At 39.9% G+C, this 19671-nt stretch overlaps 1 pseudogene; it reads right to left on the bottom strand.

Annotated features, from left to right (window-relative positions):
• Positions 1-17112: 17112 nt before the first annotated feature.
• LOC114688998 lies at positions 17113-17975 on the bottom strand (annotated as a pseudogene).
• Positions 17976-19671: the final 1696 nt, after the last annotated feature.

The raw sequence follows: 19671 nt of genomic DNA, 5'->3' as shown, positions 1-19671 counted from the left end.
CTTAATGTATGAATTTTATAGGAAAATTTATAAAATTTATATATATATATATAAATAAGTATTATATTTATATTTATTATACATTTATTATAATATAAATAAATATTATAAAATAATATATAATGTATATATTTTAAACTTTTGTTATGATTTTAATGGTTATATAGAATACTAATTCTGGAATAAAGGCTTCATTTAGCTGCCTATACATGTTTTTTTTTTGTTGTTGTTGGAGTCTCTATCAGTTTTCTGCAGGGAATCAGGACCAGGCCTAACAGTGAATTTGAAGTTTCCAGAAACATGATGGGGCCCCACAATGGCAATCCCACATGAACAATAATAATACCACTAACCTGACAAACCATCACCCAAAGATCACCTTTGGACTATAAACTGCTCAGAACAATTTTGAGATGGCTAGCTTAGGTGATTCAGCTCCACAGACTACTCAAACAAGGACTTGAGATAAGCCTTGCACTTTTGCATTATGTGGAGAGTGGACAACAAATGATATTGCTACCTTTCCTGGAAATTGACAATAAACCTAAAATTTTTCTTTTCAGGATCCCCTAATGATGTCTTCACCCAGAAACAGCAGGAAGTAATTTTAAGAACACAATACCTATATTCCCAAGAAATGGGGCAGGTGGTTTTTGGTCTTTCAATGGGTTTTGGATTAGGGATAGTTGTCATTGTTTAATATGTTTGGTTATAAGCTGTTATTGTTAATGGTCAGGAAAGAGGCTAAACAAAAAGAGATTAGACTTAAGGTTCTTGTTTGAAAAAAAGGAAAGAAAAAAGAGGATATAGATAAGAGGTATATTATTGAGTCTACTCTGAAAAAAAAAACAGATATATAGAAATGATTGAATAAAGGGTAGTTAAATGTGATGGTCTAATTAAATAAGAAACACAAAGCCAAATGCAGAGTTAAAAACCCAAAAGGTCAGAGCAGTAGCTAAGAGCTGAAACTTAAAACCCTTTCTTACCCTTCACTGCCACTGCTGTCCTTCCCCTGAGAAAGAGGCTTACTTCCTGTGCATCTGTCTTTTTATTGACTTTCTGTTCTGCCTTCTTATTGGTTGTAAACCCAACCACATGACCTGCTCATCACTGTCTGTCTATACAAAACTCTAGGTCTCTATGGTGGATATTGAGATTAAAGGCATGTGTCTCCATGATGGCTGTATCCTTGAACACGCAGAGATCTGCCTGTCATATGATCAGGATTAAAGGAATGTGCCAATACTGCCAGGCTTCTGCTATGGCTTGCTATTAGCTCTGACTCCCAGACAACTTTATTTATTAACATACAAATAAAATCACATTTTAGCACAAATAAAATATCACCATATTTCCCCCTTTCTATTTTAATAAAAAGAAAAAAGGAAAAAATTTATAACTAATATAAGAAAAACTATATACAAAAGTATAATAACTATATACAATATATATATGCAATAAATAACTAAACAATGTCTAGTCCATTTGCATTTGACAAATTCAGAGAAAATAATTTCATTATCTATCCTATTTTGGTAACCAAAAATGTACCTGATTCACTTTCTATCCTAACTTATATTACTAACAGAACTATCTTATAATGTCTTTCAAATTTATACACTTACTCCCCCTTTAGTAAGTTTCTTTTCTGAGATTCTTAACAAGGAAAACTATTACTATCTAAACTTTAACTATAACTATTATTCTTTGTCTCCCTCAGAAACCCAAGAAGGAAATAATATTACCTAACAAAAATAAAAGCAGGAAGTGCACACAAGCACCTTCCAAAAAAAAAGTGAGTTGACAGAAACAGCCAGCTGCCTGGACAGTCACCCAAGGTTTCTCCACAGTGTTGGGGCATCATCTTCAGCCTATAGGTTTAGCATATCTGACAGACTCATTTGTGAAGTAGGATGTACACAAGGTCAACATTTCAACATCACATTTGGTGAGAGCAGTCCGTGTAACAGAAACACCTGAATTCCACTAGTGTTCTGTCATGTTTCAGAATTTTAAATTCTGGGAATTGTTGATTTTTTTTTAGAATTCAGCTGTGCATTCTTCTTGGCTTTTGTGTGTGTGTGTGTGTGTGTGTGTGTGTGTGTGTGTGTGGCTTCATCTCGGCATCCCGTTCTTCTGTGCATTCCTTTCTTCTCAGCTTGTGGGTGGTTTCAACCCTTTTATTAAATGCCAGTATACTATTGAGAGATTAGACTCCAGCTTAGTTACTCTTTCAAGAATAACTGTTTCAGCTGCTGTTCCACTGCACATCAGAAGCAATTGGTCCACTGCCTGTTCAGTTGCTTTCAAAGAAAAGGGTTCTGTACCTTTTCTGGATTGCAAAGGCCACTTCAGGGATGGTGCCATATTGTCCTGGCCTTGGAAGATGCCTTTTGTTAAAGCCACAACCACACTTGTCTTGGCAAGAATCGGTAGTCCTTTGTTTCCTGTCCTGTCTGTCCATTTTGTCCTGTTTGTCAGCAGTTGATTCAAGGATACTTTGTTATCCAGTGGCTAACTTTTGCCACAATGAAAGTTAACTCCATATGCAGTTTCTTCAATGCCCATATTTTCATTGAATTATATTGGTACTGCCAGGAGCTGACATGTCTTATAGTTGTAAAAAAAGGAAAAAAATTCTAAATTATTAAAACCCTTTAAATGCCGTATTCTGTAGATCTCTGAAGGGGTTTGAAGATGACCTGTCTATCTAAAATATATGTGCTCAATCTTGAAAACATACCTAATATGAATACAATTTCGATTGTAATGTCTAACTACTAACTTTCATTTTTTTATATCCTAATAGTTGGTAGTAATAATCTTAAAGGATCAGCAAATTACATTACATTGTTAAATGAATGGTATAAGTACAATATCTTGAACAAGACTAGAAATATATGTATGGCATTTTCTTTTTTTTTAATTTTTCTAGTAAGAAATTTTTTATTCATTTCACATAACAACCACAGATCCCCCTCTTACCTCTCCCTGCCCCCTAGTCTTTCCCCTCCAACACCTCCCCATGCCATTTCTCTCCTCAGACAAGTTAAGGTCTCCCATGGGGAGCCAGAAAAGCCTGGTATATTCAGCTAAGACAGGTCCAAGCCCCTCCCCAATGCAAGGCGTCTAACCCTAGGTAATGGGCTCCAGAAAGCCAGCTCATGCACCCAGAATAAACCCTGATCATACTGCCAGATCATGCTACACAACTGTCTGGGGTATGCAGAGAGCCTAGGCCAGTCCCATGGAGGCTCCACAGCTGTTGGTCTAAAGTTCATGAGTTCCCACTAGTTTGGGTTGATTGTCTTTGTAGGTTTCCCCATCATGATGTTGATGCCCCTTGCTCATAGAATCCCTCTCCTCTCTCTTTGACTGTACTCTCAGAGCTCAGCCTGGTGGTTGGCTGTGGATTTCTCCATCTGCTTCCATCAGTTACTGATGAAGGCTATATGATGACAGTTAGGGTATTCCCTGATTAAACAGGTATATTTGTTTAATTTCACATGTATATTATTGAGTAGATCCCCCATTAAAAGATAATATCCATTATCCTCTTTATGATACAATTCCACCTGGCCTAACATCACACTTTCCAAGCCCATCCATCTGGCAAACAATTTTATATTTTTTTTTTATTTTTTCTCCACTAAGAAATTTTCTATACATTCTACATGCTATCCACAGACCCCCCTTCTTCCTCCTTTCACCCCCCAGCCCCCATTCCCAATCCACCCCGCAACCCCACACCTCCCAAATCGAGGTCTCCCATGGGGAGTCAGCAGAGCCCAGCACACTGAGATCAGGCAGGTCCAAGCCCCCACCCACTGCACCAAGGCTGTGCAAGGTGTCACACTATAGGCAACGGACTCCAGAAGCCTGCCCATAGACCAAGTACAGATCCCGATCCCCCTGCCTTGGTGCCCCCCAAACAGTTTGAACCAAACAACTGTCTTCAACATCCAGAGGGCCCACCAATCTACAGTTCATGGTCTTCCACCAGTGTGGCCAGTCATCTATACACAACCTCCCATCATGATCTCAAAGTCTCTTGCCTACAGGATCTTCCTTTTCTCATCAATTGTGTTCACAGATCTCAGTCTGGTGCCTGGCCGTGGATCTCTGTATTTGCCTCCATCTGTCACTGGACAAAGGCTCCATGGTGACAGCTAGGTTATTCGCTAGGCTGGACACCAGAGCAGACCAGTCCAGGTACCCTCTGGACCAATGCCAGCAGACCAAGGTGGGGTCAACCTGTGGACTCCTGAAAGCCTCCCCAGCACCCTGCCTCTTCCTATTCCCATGTTGTCCTCATCTATCATGGTATCTTCCTACCTGCCCTCCCACTCTGTTCCTATTCCAGCTCAACCCTCCCATTTCCCTATGTTCTCATCCCCCACTCCTCGCCTTCTGGCACCCCCCAACCACTTCACTCATGTAGCTCTCATCCACTTCTCCTTCACAGGGTCATCCATGTGTCCCTCTTAGGGTCTTTTCCTGTTAGCTAGCCTCTCTGGAGTTGTGGGTTGCAGTCTGGCCATCCCTTCCCTCCCATTTAGCATCCACTTATGAGTGAGTACATACTATGTTTGTCCTTCTGAGTCTGGGTTACCTCACTCAAGATGATATTTTATAGATCCATCCATTTGCCTGCAAATTTCATGATATTATTGTTTTTTTACTACTGAGTAGTACTCCATTGTGTGTATGTGCCATATTTTCTTTATCCATTCTTCAGTTGAAGGGTATCTAGGTTGTTTCCAGGTTCTTGCTATTACGAACAATGTTGATATGAAAATAGTTGGGCATGTGTTCTTACGGTAAGAATGAACATTCCTTGGGTATATGCCCAAGAGTGGTATAACTGGGTCTTTAGGAAGAATTATTCCCAATTTTCTGAGAAATGACCATACTGATTTCCAGAGTGATTGCATAACGTAGCTGTCATCATAGAGCTTTTGTTTAGTGACTGATGGAGGCAGATACAGAGGCCCATGACCAGGCTGAGCCCCAGGAATCCAATTGATGAGAGAGAGGAGAGATACTGCAAGTGAGAAACATCGTGATCATGATGGGAGGGTGTGCAGAGATGGCCGGCCACAGTAGTGGAAACCCATGAACTGTGCACTGGTGGATGTGGAGTACTCACGGGACTGCACTAGGCCCTCTGGATGCTGAAGAAAGTTGTTTGGCTCAAACTGTTTGGGGGCCACCCAAGCAGTGGGATCAGGATCTATCCCTGGTCTATGGGCAGGCTTCTGGAGCCCCGTGCCTGAAGTGTGACACCTTGCACAACCTTGGTACAGAGGGAAGGGCCTAGACCTGCCTAGGCTAAGTGTGCTGGGCTTTGCTGAATCCCCATAGGAGACCTCGATTTGGGGGATGTGGGGATGGGAGGTGGTTTGGGAAAGAGGGCTGGGGGTATGAGGAGGGAGGAGAGGGGTACTGTAGATAGCATTGGAGTGCGTAGAAAATTACTTAATAAAGAAAAATGAAAGAAAAAGACCATTTGATTGGGAAGACTTCCCTCCCTTTATTCTGAGGTAGTGTCTAAATTTGAAATTGAGGTGTGTTTCTTGTATACAGCAGAACGATGAGTCATGCTTTCATATCCATTCTGTCAGCCTGTGTCTTTTTATGGGTGAATTAACTCCATTGATATTAAAGGATATTAATGACCAATGATTGTTAATTCCTGTTATTTTTAGGTGGTAGTATGTGTATGTACTTCTCTTCTTTGGGGTTTAGTGCTGTGGTGTTATCTATTGTCTGTTTTTCTTTTGTTTGTTTGTTTGTTTGTTTGTTTTTTCCCATGCATGTATCTGATTTCCTTAGGTTGGAATTTTCCTTCTATTGCTTTCTGTAGGGCTGAATTTGTGGATAGGTATTGTTTAAACCTGGCTTTGCTTGGAATGTCTTGCTCACTCTGTCTATGATGATTGCAAGTTTTGCCAGGTATATAGTCTAGGCTGGCATCCATGGTCTCTTAGTGTCTGCTTTTCATCTGTCCAGGTCCTCCTGGCTTTCAATGTCTCCATTGAGAACCTGGGTGTTATTCTGATGGGTCTGCCTTTATAAGTCACTTGGCCTTTTTACTTTGCTGCTCTTATTATTCTTTCTTTATTCTGTAGGTTTAGTAGTTTAATTATTATGGGGTCAGGGGACACTTTTGTGGGGGGGTCTTTTCGGTTTGCTGTTCTTTAGGCTTCTTGTATCTTCATAGGTATTTCGTTCTTTAATTTGGGAAAGTTTTCTTCTATGATCTTGTTGAATATATTTTCTGTGTCTTTGAGTTGGTGTTCTTCTCCTTCTTCTATCCTTATTATTCTTAGGTTTGGTCTTTTCATGGTATCCCAGATGTCTTGAACATTTGTGTTATGTCTTTTTTGGCTTTGGTATTTTCTTTGACTGATGAATCCATTTCCTCTATTGTATCTGCTACACCAGAGATCCTCTCTTCCAACTCTTGTATTCTGTTGGTTATTCTTGCATCTATGTTTCCTGTTCATTTACTCAGATTTTTTATTTCCAGCTTTCCCTCTGTGTCTTCTTCATTGTTTCTATTTCCCTTTTCTAGTTTTGAACTGTTTCCCTCACCTGTTCAATTGCTTTTTCAAGGTTTTCTTTAAGGGATTTATTGCTTTCTTCCAATTTTTATTTGTCTTTTCCTTTTTTTATAGATTTCTTCTACTTTTTTGTTTCTCTTTTCCTCAATTTCATTTTTCATTTTTTTTCTTGAAAGGCCTTTAGTATCTTCATGATGCTATTCTTAAGGTTGGTTTCTTCTGCTTCTTCTATGTTGTGATATTCAGGTCCTGCTGTTGGAGAAGGGCTAGGTTCTGGTGATGCTGTATTGCTCTTTGTGTTGTCTTATGTACTTCTGTTTTATATCTGCCCATGTCATCCTCTAATAGGTATAAGAGGTGCCTTTGTGTGAGCGAGTTGCTGTTGGTCCACTCTGTGCTTGTCGTGTCTATTTCTCAGGGGGGCACTCTGGGTCTAATCTTAGCTCTTGGTCTAATTGGAACAGGCAGATTCTGTGTCTTAGGGAGCTGCTCTTGGGTTGACCCAAGCTAGTTGATTCTGTGACTGCTGGATCCATTCTTGGTCTTATTAGGTCTCTTGGTCAAGTCAGAGTCAATAGATTCTATCTTTCAGGAAGCCTCTATTGTTCCAATGAGAGGTGGCAGATACTACTTCTCAGAAAGCCACTCTAGGTTTAATGAGGGCTGGCAGATTCCCTGTCTCCTGAGGTTACTCTTGGTCAAATGACATTTCTTTGATTAATGAGAGATCTCTTACTAAGGATGATGAGAGCTGGGGGTTCATTTCTAAGCCGCAAGAAGTGGCTGGGGTCTTGGGCAGATTGGTATGAGGGCAGAGTGATTGTACATATTGTATTGGGGAGTATAGTCAAAGCAATTCTCATAACTGCCTGAACAATAATCGTCAGCAAAGGAAAGGTGAATTTAAGGTGGCATGATTGGACCTTTGGTACTGGCTAATCCATCATGGTATTTCTAGACATGATATAGATAAGAAGCTACTAAATGGCTGTTAAATCTGTAGAAGCAAAAAGAAATGTATCAAATAAATGAAAGAGAGGCTCCGCACAGGGAGCCTAAATTATAATACCTTCCTGAAACTGAAAAGAAAAGGAAAGCTGTTACAGGTGTCTTGTGTGACATCTACCTCATTGATCACTCTGAATTAAACAAGATATGAAAGTTTGATGCTGATGTCCTAGATTTTGTCTGTGACATGAGACTTTCTTGTAAAAAGGCTGAGCATCTTTCCCTATGACACCCCAGATATTGTCTTCTCATTACTTCCCCAGAATGCCAAGCATACATTGATTTAAGAACTTTGAATGGATAAGATTTTGACCTATTGAGGTAAAAATGTTCCATTCCTCAAAGGGAAGGAAAAGTTGTCTACCTCTTGTCTGCCTCCATTATCAATGCCTGACCATCCAGATAATCCTGTATATAATTCTAGGCAGGAAAGTCATAAGGAAGAGACGCACTTTGAGTTTAGCCAGTTGTCACCATAATCAACAGCCAGTTCCCTGTTTCTAATACATTTTGGAGTTCTGATTTATAGAGAAGCAACTGCCTTTGGACATGGGAAATGTTAGTGAATTGTCCGATGCTAATTAATCTCAGAGAGAAGATGACTCTGGAAATGGGAGTTGACATTCCCACTTCAGGTCCAAGCATGTCTGTCTCAAAATGTCCTGCAAAGTTCATGCCATGACACTGTGACAAGGAAAGAGGAGAACTACAATGTAAGAGCCTAGACACCACGACCCCTAAAGACAGCTAAGGGATAACCTATTGCAAATAAAAACTACTCTTGTTTATCTTCTGACATAAAATTATTCATCATTAAAAAAAGGTACTGGGTCTCCCCCGAGGACCAGGATCGACCTGGTAGAGGTGGGAGTGGGGGGTGGGGTGGGGGAGGGGGAGGGGGGGCGAGAGTGGGAGAACAGGGGAATCTGTGGCTATTATGTTGAACTAAATGATGTTGTAAAATAAATTTACTTAAAAAAATAAATAAATAAAAATAAAAATAAAAAAAAAAAGTAACAGGGAACCAGGCGGTGGTGAAAAAAAAAAAAAGGTACTGGGATGACTATCTGTGGAGAAGGCATAGAGGGCCTTCAACCTAGAAGTTTCTTAGTCAGTAAATACAGAAGATTAATTTTAAGTAGAATTTTTGTTGTTACTTTCTCCAGGAGGTTATAAGCATAGATTAAAGGAGGTTTTGCTATGTATCTGCCACATCTCTATTTTTGCTACTCATACTCATTCAAAACCAAGAACAAGGCAAATGTGCATCCTCAACTGTACAAACTGTAGAACAAAGGGAAAAGATACCAGAAATGAGCCCCTGAGGAATCTAATTGTGAAGAGTGATGGGGTTAAAAATATGACAAGTCTAACTGTCCATTCAGCTCCTTTATAGGTCTCAGAGAGGAAAAGTGTAATGTAAAAGCAGAATACAGATTGATAATCTCAAGAGTGGATAAAAGGCCTCTTGGAGAAAGGCCCACCTGCGTTAGTCTTGAGTTACTTACTAGGGAAGGGTAGAGAAGAAAATATACACGAGTTCTAAATAAATTCAGCCTGCACTACCACCCACTCTCCTAGACTGTTAAGCAACTGAGGTCTTTCCTTATGGTGATGGTTTCTTCAGAATCTGGAGTCCTAGATTTTCAGAACTGGTAGTCCCCTCTACTGACATCTTTTAAATAACCATAAATGTTCTCCCAGTCACTCTGGAATGGGAGCAGAGCCTTAAATCTCTTCATATTGACACACAAAAGTACTCATTCAGGCACCTTCCCTGCTTTGGGGCTGCCAATTCAACCTCAATTTTTGTTCATGGAATTCAAAGTATAGTGCTTGATCTTGGTTGTCCTAACACAAACAATAGGGTCAACACCACAGTTGATGAGACATTTTGGCAGAGAGCAATATTTAACATCTTAGTGTAGACAAAATACCGGAATGGAATTGCAGCAGCAGGAAAGAAATCTGATCCTTGAAGCATACACATTGATTCTAGGAAAGCATTTGAATGTTTAAATTCTCCATGACATTAATCGTGGTGTAGGCATGTGTCAGACAACAGGATGGCTAAAATTTCAACTTGACTTGGGAGATGAGTAGGTGTTTCCCTCTTGAATCAAACCTGTGCTCTCTTCCTCATGCACATCTTGCAACAGATGAAATCCACAAGGAAATCTTCAAAGTCATCATTGATTTCTGTGAAACCTTTGGAGCAGTGGCTCTAAACCTCTAAACCTACTTTCACCTTCCTAACACTGTGGCCCTTTAATAAACTTCTTCATATTCTGGTGACCACCATCCATAAAATTATGCAATTGCTACTTCGTAACTGTAATTGTTCTACTTTTATGAATCATAAAATAAATATCTGATAATGCATCCCCTAAGGGGGTCACAACACCCAGGTTGAGAACCACTGCTGTAGAGGTTTTGGATGATTTTCTGGCCTGTATTCTTCCTCTAAGGAAGATAATTTTTTTGTAATCACAGGGCTTATCGTTATTCCAATGCTTGTACTATTTCTAGGTGAGAACTGTTACCTATATCAAATAATGCACTGTCATCAAATGACTGTCTGGTGCCATGGATCTATGCAAACCAGAGAATTTTACTGTATCCCTCTGGATTGTAACTAAGAACTATCCTTGGAAGGCCTTCCTTTCTCTGGTCTATGCTTAAAACTTCATCTCCTATCAGGAGGAAATACCTATAAAAGCATCGCCCACATAATGACACTCATTCTTCATCTCTAGCAGGGATGTTATGAGAGGATTCAGGGGAACTTGTGATGGTTAGAAAAGGAGAAAGATCCCATTAAAAAGGGCTGTTGCTTGCCCTTGATATTGTTCCCCTTCCACAGGAGGCTGTCACACTCAGAAAGTGCTAGTGGATAACAAAGGGGGGAAACAGCCCCTTTGTACTTCCTGGAGAAGGACCAATCATGGAGGAGGTAACTTCCTGAGGGGAAGAGCCTGGAGAGCCTATAAAAAGTCTTATCCAGAGCCCTAGGGCAGACTTGAACCTCTGGGGTGTCTTCCCATCCCCTTGATGGCAACTGTTTGTCTGTTCTTATAAAAGTTTTTGCTTTTGTTATTTATCTCTGTGATTACTGCTTCTTTGCTCCTATATCAATCTGTCATTTACTTTCATGCTCAGCTGCCCTTAGGATCTTCCACTGTCATGTTCTGTCAGAGAGCCTTAGGATGTCCTTATTCTCCCTCCTGTGGCTGTTGTATTCCAGTTCTCAATATCATATATTCAACTCTACCTGTCAATGGCCATGTCAGCCAATACTTGTCTGAGTGTGTCTTCCTCCAATATGTACAGCTTTTTGTCTGTCTCATGAAACATCTTTGGTAGTAGCTCCTGACTACTGCTCCTCCACAAAAAAAAAATTCATAACAATAGTCTGTGCTCCATTTGAGGAAGAGGCCATTAGAGGGTTCACATATGCTTTCTGTGTTCTTCGATACCTTAACCTGTGGTTGTATGGCTGCTCCCTGGAACGAGTGACTAACAAATGAGAAAATGGCTCCATAAGACTGAACTATAAGGAAGACTGTGGGGCATTATCTTAAGTAAGGATGGATATAGAAGTGTTCAAATCATTGTGCATAATATTACCCCTTGGTAGGTGGTCCTGGTGTGTATAATGCAGCAGGATAAGCAAGCCATGAGGCACAATCCAGTAGCTGCTTTAGTCCAAGGCTTCTGTTTCTGCTGCTGCCTCTAGGTTTCTGCCCTTCTTGAGTTCCTGCTCAGATTTCCAACAGTGATAAACTGTTAGCCAGAATTGTAATATCAAACAAATCCTGTAATCTCAAGGTTTCTTTTGCTTATGTTTTATATTATTACAGCAAATGACATCCAAACAGAGACAGAAAATGGTACCAGAACACTGTATTGCTGAGGTAGACCACACTGTTTCTATTTGGGAAGACTATGGCGACATTTGAATTTAATGCTGAAAAGGTGTTCTGTGCTAAGTTCAGTGGGCTGTTTTAGGGGATCTTGAATGATTATCATGGTAAGAACAGCACAGATAATGGAAGCCTGGCCTTTGAAGTTTAGCCAGGAAGGAAAGATTCTAAGAGGACAATTTGAAGAAGTTTTGAGTTAGCATTCTGTTTCTACTTGGTTAGGGGCTGAGTAATCATCTGTAATTGAAAGAGATCAGCATCTCTGAAGGAAAATCTCCTGGGAAGTGTTTTCTGAGGATAATCACACATGTGCTCTGTTCAAGAGGGGGCAACGCTATACCTTGTGCTGGCAAATTAACCTAAAATTATATATTATCCTCCTAGAATATACTGGTTTTGAAAGCATGAAGCCGACATGTATAGCGTCAGAGGCTTAGGACTGTGAGGAGCATAAGAATCCTTTGTTGAATGTGTAGCCTTAATGGAGGAACAACCTCCAGGATTAAGTGGGTATCAAGAAGATTGCAATCTAGGCACAATCTGCCAGCGTGAAAGTCTCTGAAAAGGACACAAGAGATTCTATTGGTAAAAGTGCAGCCCACTTACATTGGAGTCCTCAAATTAGTGGACATGCCACTACCATGGTATGAACACCAAATACAAAAACAGGTGTGCAGTAGAGCCAGCTTGAGCCTACAAGATATAAGGTACATGCTATGGATTGCAAATCTGGAGACCAGGAACTTAATAGGTCCTTTGGAGCCCAGGAGTTCCTGTATGAATACCAGATGCAGTGCATTCAGCTATTTGTTTTTGCTTTGACTTTTATTGTAACTGTATCCTAATGCCCTCCATTTGGAAAAGAAAGTATTCAACTTGCTTTTAACTTTTTTTTCAATTTTACAGAAACCCATAGTTATGAGACATTGAATATTTTATAAAGATTTTGAACAAAGATTTTGGAGCCTTTTGGTACTTAGAGAGAATCTAGTCTTTCCATATCAATTGTTAACCCCTCATGAATTTCTAGTCTATCAGTGTCCATTGTAGGATCTTTATTACAGTCCTGGCTTGCTTCCTGGGAACTTCACTTCCAATTCTTCACATGGTCAGCTTCTGTGTGTATTATTTCACATGGATATTTTTCTCTCAGTGTATCTTGCTCTCCCACCCTGATAACCAAGATTCACCATGTTAGATACTTGACTCATCTCTGGGACAAAAGTCCTGACATAAGGAACTCAGGAAGGACAGGTTTATTTTGGCTGTCAGTGTGAGAGAACATGCCATCATGCCCAAGAAGTGTGAGGATAAGAGCACAAAGTTGCTTGTAGTAAGTAGTATATCAGCAGTTAGGAAGCAGCGAGCAATGACTGCTGGTGCTCAGCTTTATTCTTTATATGCAGTCTGGGTTCATAGTCCATAGAATGATGCCATCTACATTTAGGGCTGACCTTCTCACACTGAATCTAGAAAATCTTTGACATTAACCAGAAGCTCTTATCCTCTTCTTGACTCTAGCTCTTGTCTTTTCATCATTCAGTATTAACCGTCTTAAGCCCACTCCTTGCCAATTTCACTTCATAATATTACATTATTACATTCATTTACATACATACATTTGTGTGCAAGTGTTTGGAGTATTTATGTGTTATTTTCTAACATGAGACCATGTGCAACTGCAGACATATGGAGGTCAAGAGTCAACTTTTAGGTGTGTTATATGGGTCTTGAGTGAGGGGTCAAAGCTTGAAGATATCATCCAGATTCAGTGGGGTTAAGAATTTAGGTCCTGGAAAGAAAACTCAGAAAGACAAGAAAGGGAAATAACAATTTAGTAGAGAAGGGTACTAGGCAGAGCAGGACGATTCCAGACCTCAGGTAGGAAAAGCATGCAGTAGCTGCCTGCCAAAAGTGACATTGACAGAGATGTGAAGGCTTCTGATAGAAAGTAAAAGGTATGGATCTGAGAAAGACACAAAAACAACTCCCCGCAGGAGTGAACAATTGTGAGAGTCCCTAACAGTTGCAAATTGACAGAGAAGCAGATAGTCTCTGGCATAGGGAAATAAAAAGAAGCAGAACCCCACAAACTTGATTAAAACCATCCAACAGTATCCTCTAGACTAGTGGTTCTCAATATTTCTAATGCTGCAACACTCTAATAGATTTCCTCATGTTGTAGTGACCCCTATCCATACAATGTTTTCATGGCTAATTCATGAGTGTAATATTGTTAATTTAATGAATGATATTTTAAATATTTTTGGAGATACAGGGTTGTCAAAGGGGTCTCAAACCAGAGGCTGTGAACTAGTGCACAAGGGGATGGGATGTCACTCTAGCTGGGAATCTGCTCTGAAGATGAGGTCAGATCATATTGATAGGCAACTGCTCCTCCAAAGTCCCACTCCTTCTTGATTGGTCCTAGGCAAGTGTTCCTTGAACAGTTTCTGTTGCCTCTGCTTCCTGCCTGTTAGCAGATGTTATCAGTTCCAATCTCCTGGTTGGTGTGAGAAATGAGCATCCTTTCTTAAAGGAGACAGGTGTAATTTTTAGAATAAACAATTTCCTCAACTTCCCTCCTTGCCCTTTCTCAGAGATTAACATTGGATGACAGCAGACTGTGCAAATGGAGTTCTATCTAATTCTTGCTGAAAAGACATAATGTTTCCAGGTATTGACCAGAAAGAAGGGAGCCCTTGGTTGGAGAGCAGACTCTTCATGCCAGTCAAGAAGGCTGCATTAGGACACACTTGTCTGTGTAAATATAGGATCTGGAACAGCCAGTTGATAACGGTGTTGTGCTGGTGAGGTACCATCTATCATAGAGTGTGAATCTATTAAAACAATTACAATCCCAAGGGATCATGTGATTTAAGAAAAATCATAAAAAGCCACGTTGTGATAGTTTTGAGCTTTGTATTTTATGAGAGGAGGAATACAGTCAAGATACACACCAAAACACTCTGCAGGCCGTATAGTAACCATAAGTGAGGGTAATGAGTTCCTTGCAGCTTTTCTTAAGGCAGCCTCTGAGTGCTGACCACAGGGAGGTACATCCCAGCTGCCAAGGACTTTCCAAACAGGGTTTCAATTAGGGGCTCTCTCTTTTCAAATGTCTGTGGTTTTAGTCCCAAATTCTGATTTGTTTTGTATTATAAACCTGTGTAAGTGTCCTGATCATTTCCTGTGCCACAACCTGAAAGCGATCCTGCTTTGTAATGTCCTCCACAAGACAAATTATTCTACAAATTTAAGTTCAGCTATATTCAGGTTTTCAGGACACAGGTACAATGCAGCCATCTCTGTGCCAGCATAGAACATGAATGACCACTGGCCCCTTTCACCTTACAGTCCTTGATTCTCTTTTGAATACCCATGAATTGCAAACTCCCCATGGAATGGCCAATTAAACTATTTTTTTTTAGAACATTTGAGTGCATTTCTAAGACATAGGTCCAAATATTTCCACATTACCCAAGTACTGATTTCAAAATTTTAATAAGTTCATGGTTAGGTTAATAACATTAACTTGAACAATTCTATTCCAAGGACCAATTTTCTACGTTACTTTCCTGTCTCATTGTTGTGACAAATATCTGACATGATGAAAGAAAGGAAAGAGTGGATATTTGAACATTATTTTCTCACAGTTTGAGGGTACTGTAACAGCAGAGAGTGTATGGTGTAAAAAGTATGAGGCTTGCGGTCACTCTGTGCCTGTCACCAGGGAGCAGAGAGCTATGAATGTTTCTGAGCTTCTAGATGTGTTCTTTTTTATGCAGTCTGAGTCCACTGCTCATGTTATGATGCTACCCATATTAATCATAAATCATCCACCTCAATTATCCTAGCCTAAATATTCCCACATATGTGTTTAGAAGTCTTTTTGTTCTATGATTCTATATCCTGTCACAGCCACACATTGCTCATAATTAAAACTGTTCCTTACATCTGATCTTGCCTCTGTGCTCAGTTGAGTCTGGGTATATTGAGTTTATAATAGTTACTTTCTGTCAGGAACACTCATATCTCTGTTACTTTCAATCCCAGTGGTTTCCAGTTTAAAATTATTTGTCACATATCTGTAGATGTAACTTGAACATCTTCACCCGTCACTCTACTCTCTGTCCTGTGTGGGTTTAATTTCCAGCACATACATAATTTGTTCACTCCAATTAATGAAATTCATATACTCCTAGAAGGCTACTGCTTACCAAGTCCCCTATAACATCACCACAAGCCATGGCACAAATATTCTTGTACAACCACACACCCACAAAAAAATTTAATGTAATAAAAATGATATATTTGGGCCATAAATTGTCAAGAAGAGGATTAGGAATGGTTAATATTGAATGTTGAGTGAACAGGATCTAAAATCAAGAAATACAGAAGCCTATGGTTATCTCTCAAAGAGGTTAAGATGAGGTTAATTGGGCTAGGAAGAACCATCTGAAACAGAGTAGCATCATTCCTTGGACTGAGGTTCCTGGTTGTATAACCAGGAGAGAGCTAGGTGAGCATCTGCAGTGCTCTAACTACTCTCCCTGCTCTCTAACTACTAATGCAATGTAGCAAGCAACTAGGGACTCTTGGCCCATGATCTCTCAGTCATGATGTGTATTTCCTCAAAATAAGAGCCAGTATAAACTTTCCTTCCTTTACTTGCTCATGTTATGTATTTTGTCAGAGAAATGAATCAGGTATGTGATATGGTGGGTGGTGGTGATGGAGATGGAAGATCTTGGTCTGTTGTTCTCAAACTTCCTAATGCTGTGACACTCTAATACACTTCCCCATGTTGCAGGGCCACCCCAACCATAAAATTCTTTTCATTACTACATAACTGCAATTTTCTATTGTTATTATTCATAATGTAAATATCTGTGTTGTCCAATGGTCTTAGGCAATCCCTGTGAAAGGGTCATTCTACCCAGAAAAGGGGCCGCAAACCACAGGTTGAGAACCACTGATCTAGATCCACTGAGAGAAGGTATTCACACAGTGTAACACACACTCAGAAAGCTGACCTGATAAAGAATAGGGAATAATATTCCCAGGAAGAAAACCAGGATTTTTTTTAAGGTCCTGAAGGATGGCTGATAGATTAGAATGGCCCTATGCTACCCACCACATAGACCATCAGAGCACACTGGAAATGCCTGGGCATTTGGGCATTTATTCACGACTGGGGAAATAGGAGATGGCTACTGCCTTCTAATAGAGACAGACGACAATTGGCACTAGCATACTCAGTGAGCAGCATTGCCTTCTTTCTCCAAGAGAGCAGCATCCCACACTCCCGGCAGTTCCAAGGCTAAAACTTCCTGCTCTACCTTTCAGAGATATGAATACTTAAGTGTCTCCACACAAGAGTGTGGTTTCTTTTTTTATGTTGAGGTGTCTGTTTACTTGCAAGCCGTATTTCTCATGGGATTCACTAGGTATACTTAGGAAACATGCCTTTATACTGTACTCTTTCTTGCTATTGCTTGTTGGCACTGTTGAATGGGGTCACGACCTGCAGTTTAGTATGTGAAAACATTTAAAGAATGGAATGCGTCTGACAGCATGGAAGGAATAAAACTTAGACACACTCCCAGAAATCAAGTTGATATTTTATATAGAATGAATTGGTGATTACACAGTACTGTGTACAAATGGGCAATTTCTTCAAAGGTTCTCCTGGCAGATGTTAAAATGCCAGAGCCCTCACTTCTGACCTTTTGCTCAGCCAGGTTGGAAGCACACTGGGCCTTCACCTGACTCTGCACTGTCAAAGAGATCATCTCATAGAAAAAACAAAATCACGCCAAAGAGTGACATCGTGGTTGTCAGGACACCCACGTGTGTATGGGAACACATTTGTGCAGTGTTTCTTTATAATGTCCTCCTTTTTAACGGGAAAGTCAGGTGAAAAGTCAAGAGTGGTTTGCCCATACATGTCTATGAGGTGGTTCAAGGTCACAGTAACAAGTGTGAAAAGGCTGCTCACAGCCAAAATTATGGCAGACATCTTGTAGCAAAACAGCTGGATCTCAATGAATTGGTCTTCCATACAGCTGAGCTTAATGGCCACTGAAGTGAAAACCAGGACTAGGATTTTCATCAAAATGGCCCATGCTATCAGGACTTGTAAATACTGAAATTCTGATGACTTGTTCCATGTTGAATTGATAGGGGTGTGAACCAACATCCTGGTCATAGACCCAGAGATGTTAAAGTCCTGAGTGTAATAAGCTTCCCAGAGTCCAGTTGACACAAATTGCACATCCTTGTTGTTAAACTCCCACAGGCGCCAGCATTGGCTGTCTGCAAGGATGATTTCAGACACCAAAGCTGATGTACAGCAAGTCAGGCCACTGAACTTGAAGATGTACTCCTTCATGTTGGCAAGTCTGAAGAAGGCATCAAAGAAGAATAGAGTCAGTGAGAATACAAGGGAAGGCAGGAAAACAGAAGGAGTCATGGCTTAGAGAGCACTGAGCTCTCATACCTTGTCCCTGTTGTCACATAGAGATGTTTCAGTGGTCTCTGTACAGATTATTATTCTTCACAGAGTAGATAATAATATTTGTTGACTAGGAATTTCAATGCTTAGAACTGACAATGAGAAGAGAGTTTGCAGGATCTTATGTAATGCCAGGCTTATTTTATCCGTATTTGCAATTTCTAAATATTCTAATACCATAGAGAGAGGAAAAAGCAGAGGAATGCTCAAATTAATTGTCATTTCTAAAATACAGTACTATAGCATTTCATGACTGTTACAAACTGAAATCATCTGTGAAAGAAAATGAAAATAATTCACATAGTATACTCATTTATGTAAAAATAATAACACAATTGACATAAATCTGTGTATACATATATGTGTATTAAAAGAGATCTGTACATAATGATAGACCTCATAAATGATAGTGTACAATGCTATTCCTCTTTGTGAATTTTACAGAAATGTACACTTCTCTAAAGAAAGCTATACCTATTTTATAATTGAAACCAGAAAGAGTATGCTTGTCAACATCTATCTGTAATATGGCCGGGGATAGACCTCAGTGGTAAAGTGATTATCTAACATGCACAAAACCCTGAATTCTTCTTTATTATCTGTAAACCAAAATCTATGTGTAAAATTGTCCAGAGAGTGAGTCAGAGGAATAGGGGAAATGGATGATTAACACATAAAATCATATAAATCCATGAAAGTGGTTATTTCCAATTATAGCACATCTCTTACTTAAAATTTCCTCTTTAGGTAATTAGCTTCATTTCAGTGAAACAAAAAGAATCCTGACATATTTTGTGTGAGCAAATATCTTCTTTCACAGAAAATTTACACGCTGTACTGTAACTTTTAACTAACTTCTTTGCACCTTTTCTCAATTCCAATCTTAGGATGAAAAGGAGAAAAATTACAAATACTAGATCATTTAGCATAAAGGAACGAGGTGAGTCATTTACTCACTAGGCATGTGGATAATGTCACTGATAACTGTGCATGCAGAAGGTTGAAGGGGCCTACACACTGAATCTCCTTGCCAGGAAACCTTCCCTAACAGCTACCCCCTGCTCTAAAGTCTCTGTAGAATGTGCTTCCTGACTGAGTGAAGGCACTATCTGTTCTACTAGGGAAGTTTCATCAGCAAGATGGGTTCACAATTCATGGTGGCTTGGGTAACACCCTGCCCACATCATCTTCCTTTCCAAGGCAGGCCCGAGGCAATGGACTACAAGACAAGAACAGTGTGATTTGAAGTAGTACTGTAAACACAATGAAGATTGCTGTTGTTCCAGAAAAAAAAAAAATGAGCTAGCATGGCAGCATCTGTTTCTACAGGTGTTTGAAACATGTGGAGTAGATGCGTGTGATTCAATAAAGACCATATTTGAAAGCTCCCATATATAACATAAAGCTTTTATACCTTTGTGTATTATGGATAAAAAGATTCATTTAGAAGGTGGCAGGATCACAGACGTTCTTCCCAGTAACAGTAAATGCCCATATATGCAGTCAGAGAAAGAGTGGAAAAACCTTCAGAAAAAAGAAATTCTATTAGGCAGACATTTCAGCTCAGAGCAATGTCTCTCCAACCCCTTGATCCCACAATCTTTTCCATTCACTCCTGTCCTTGGCCTAAGGAGAACCTCATTTAAACACTTCA

The sequence above is a fragment of the Peromyscus leucopus genome, chromosome X (assembly GCF_004664715.2).
Source record: "Peromyscus leucopus breed LL Stock chromosome X, UCI_PerLeu_2.1, whole genome shotgun sequence".
NCBI lineage: Eukaryota > Metazoa > Chordata > Mammalia > Rodentia > Cricetidae > Peromyscus > Peromyscus leucopus.
Note: the sequence above shows the minus strand (reverse complement) of the source record. Positions and strands in the feature narration are given on the sequence as shown.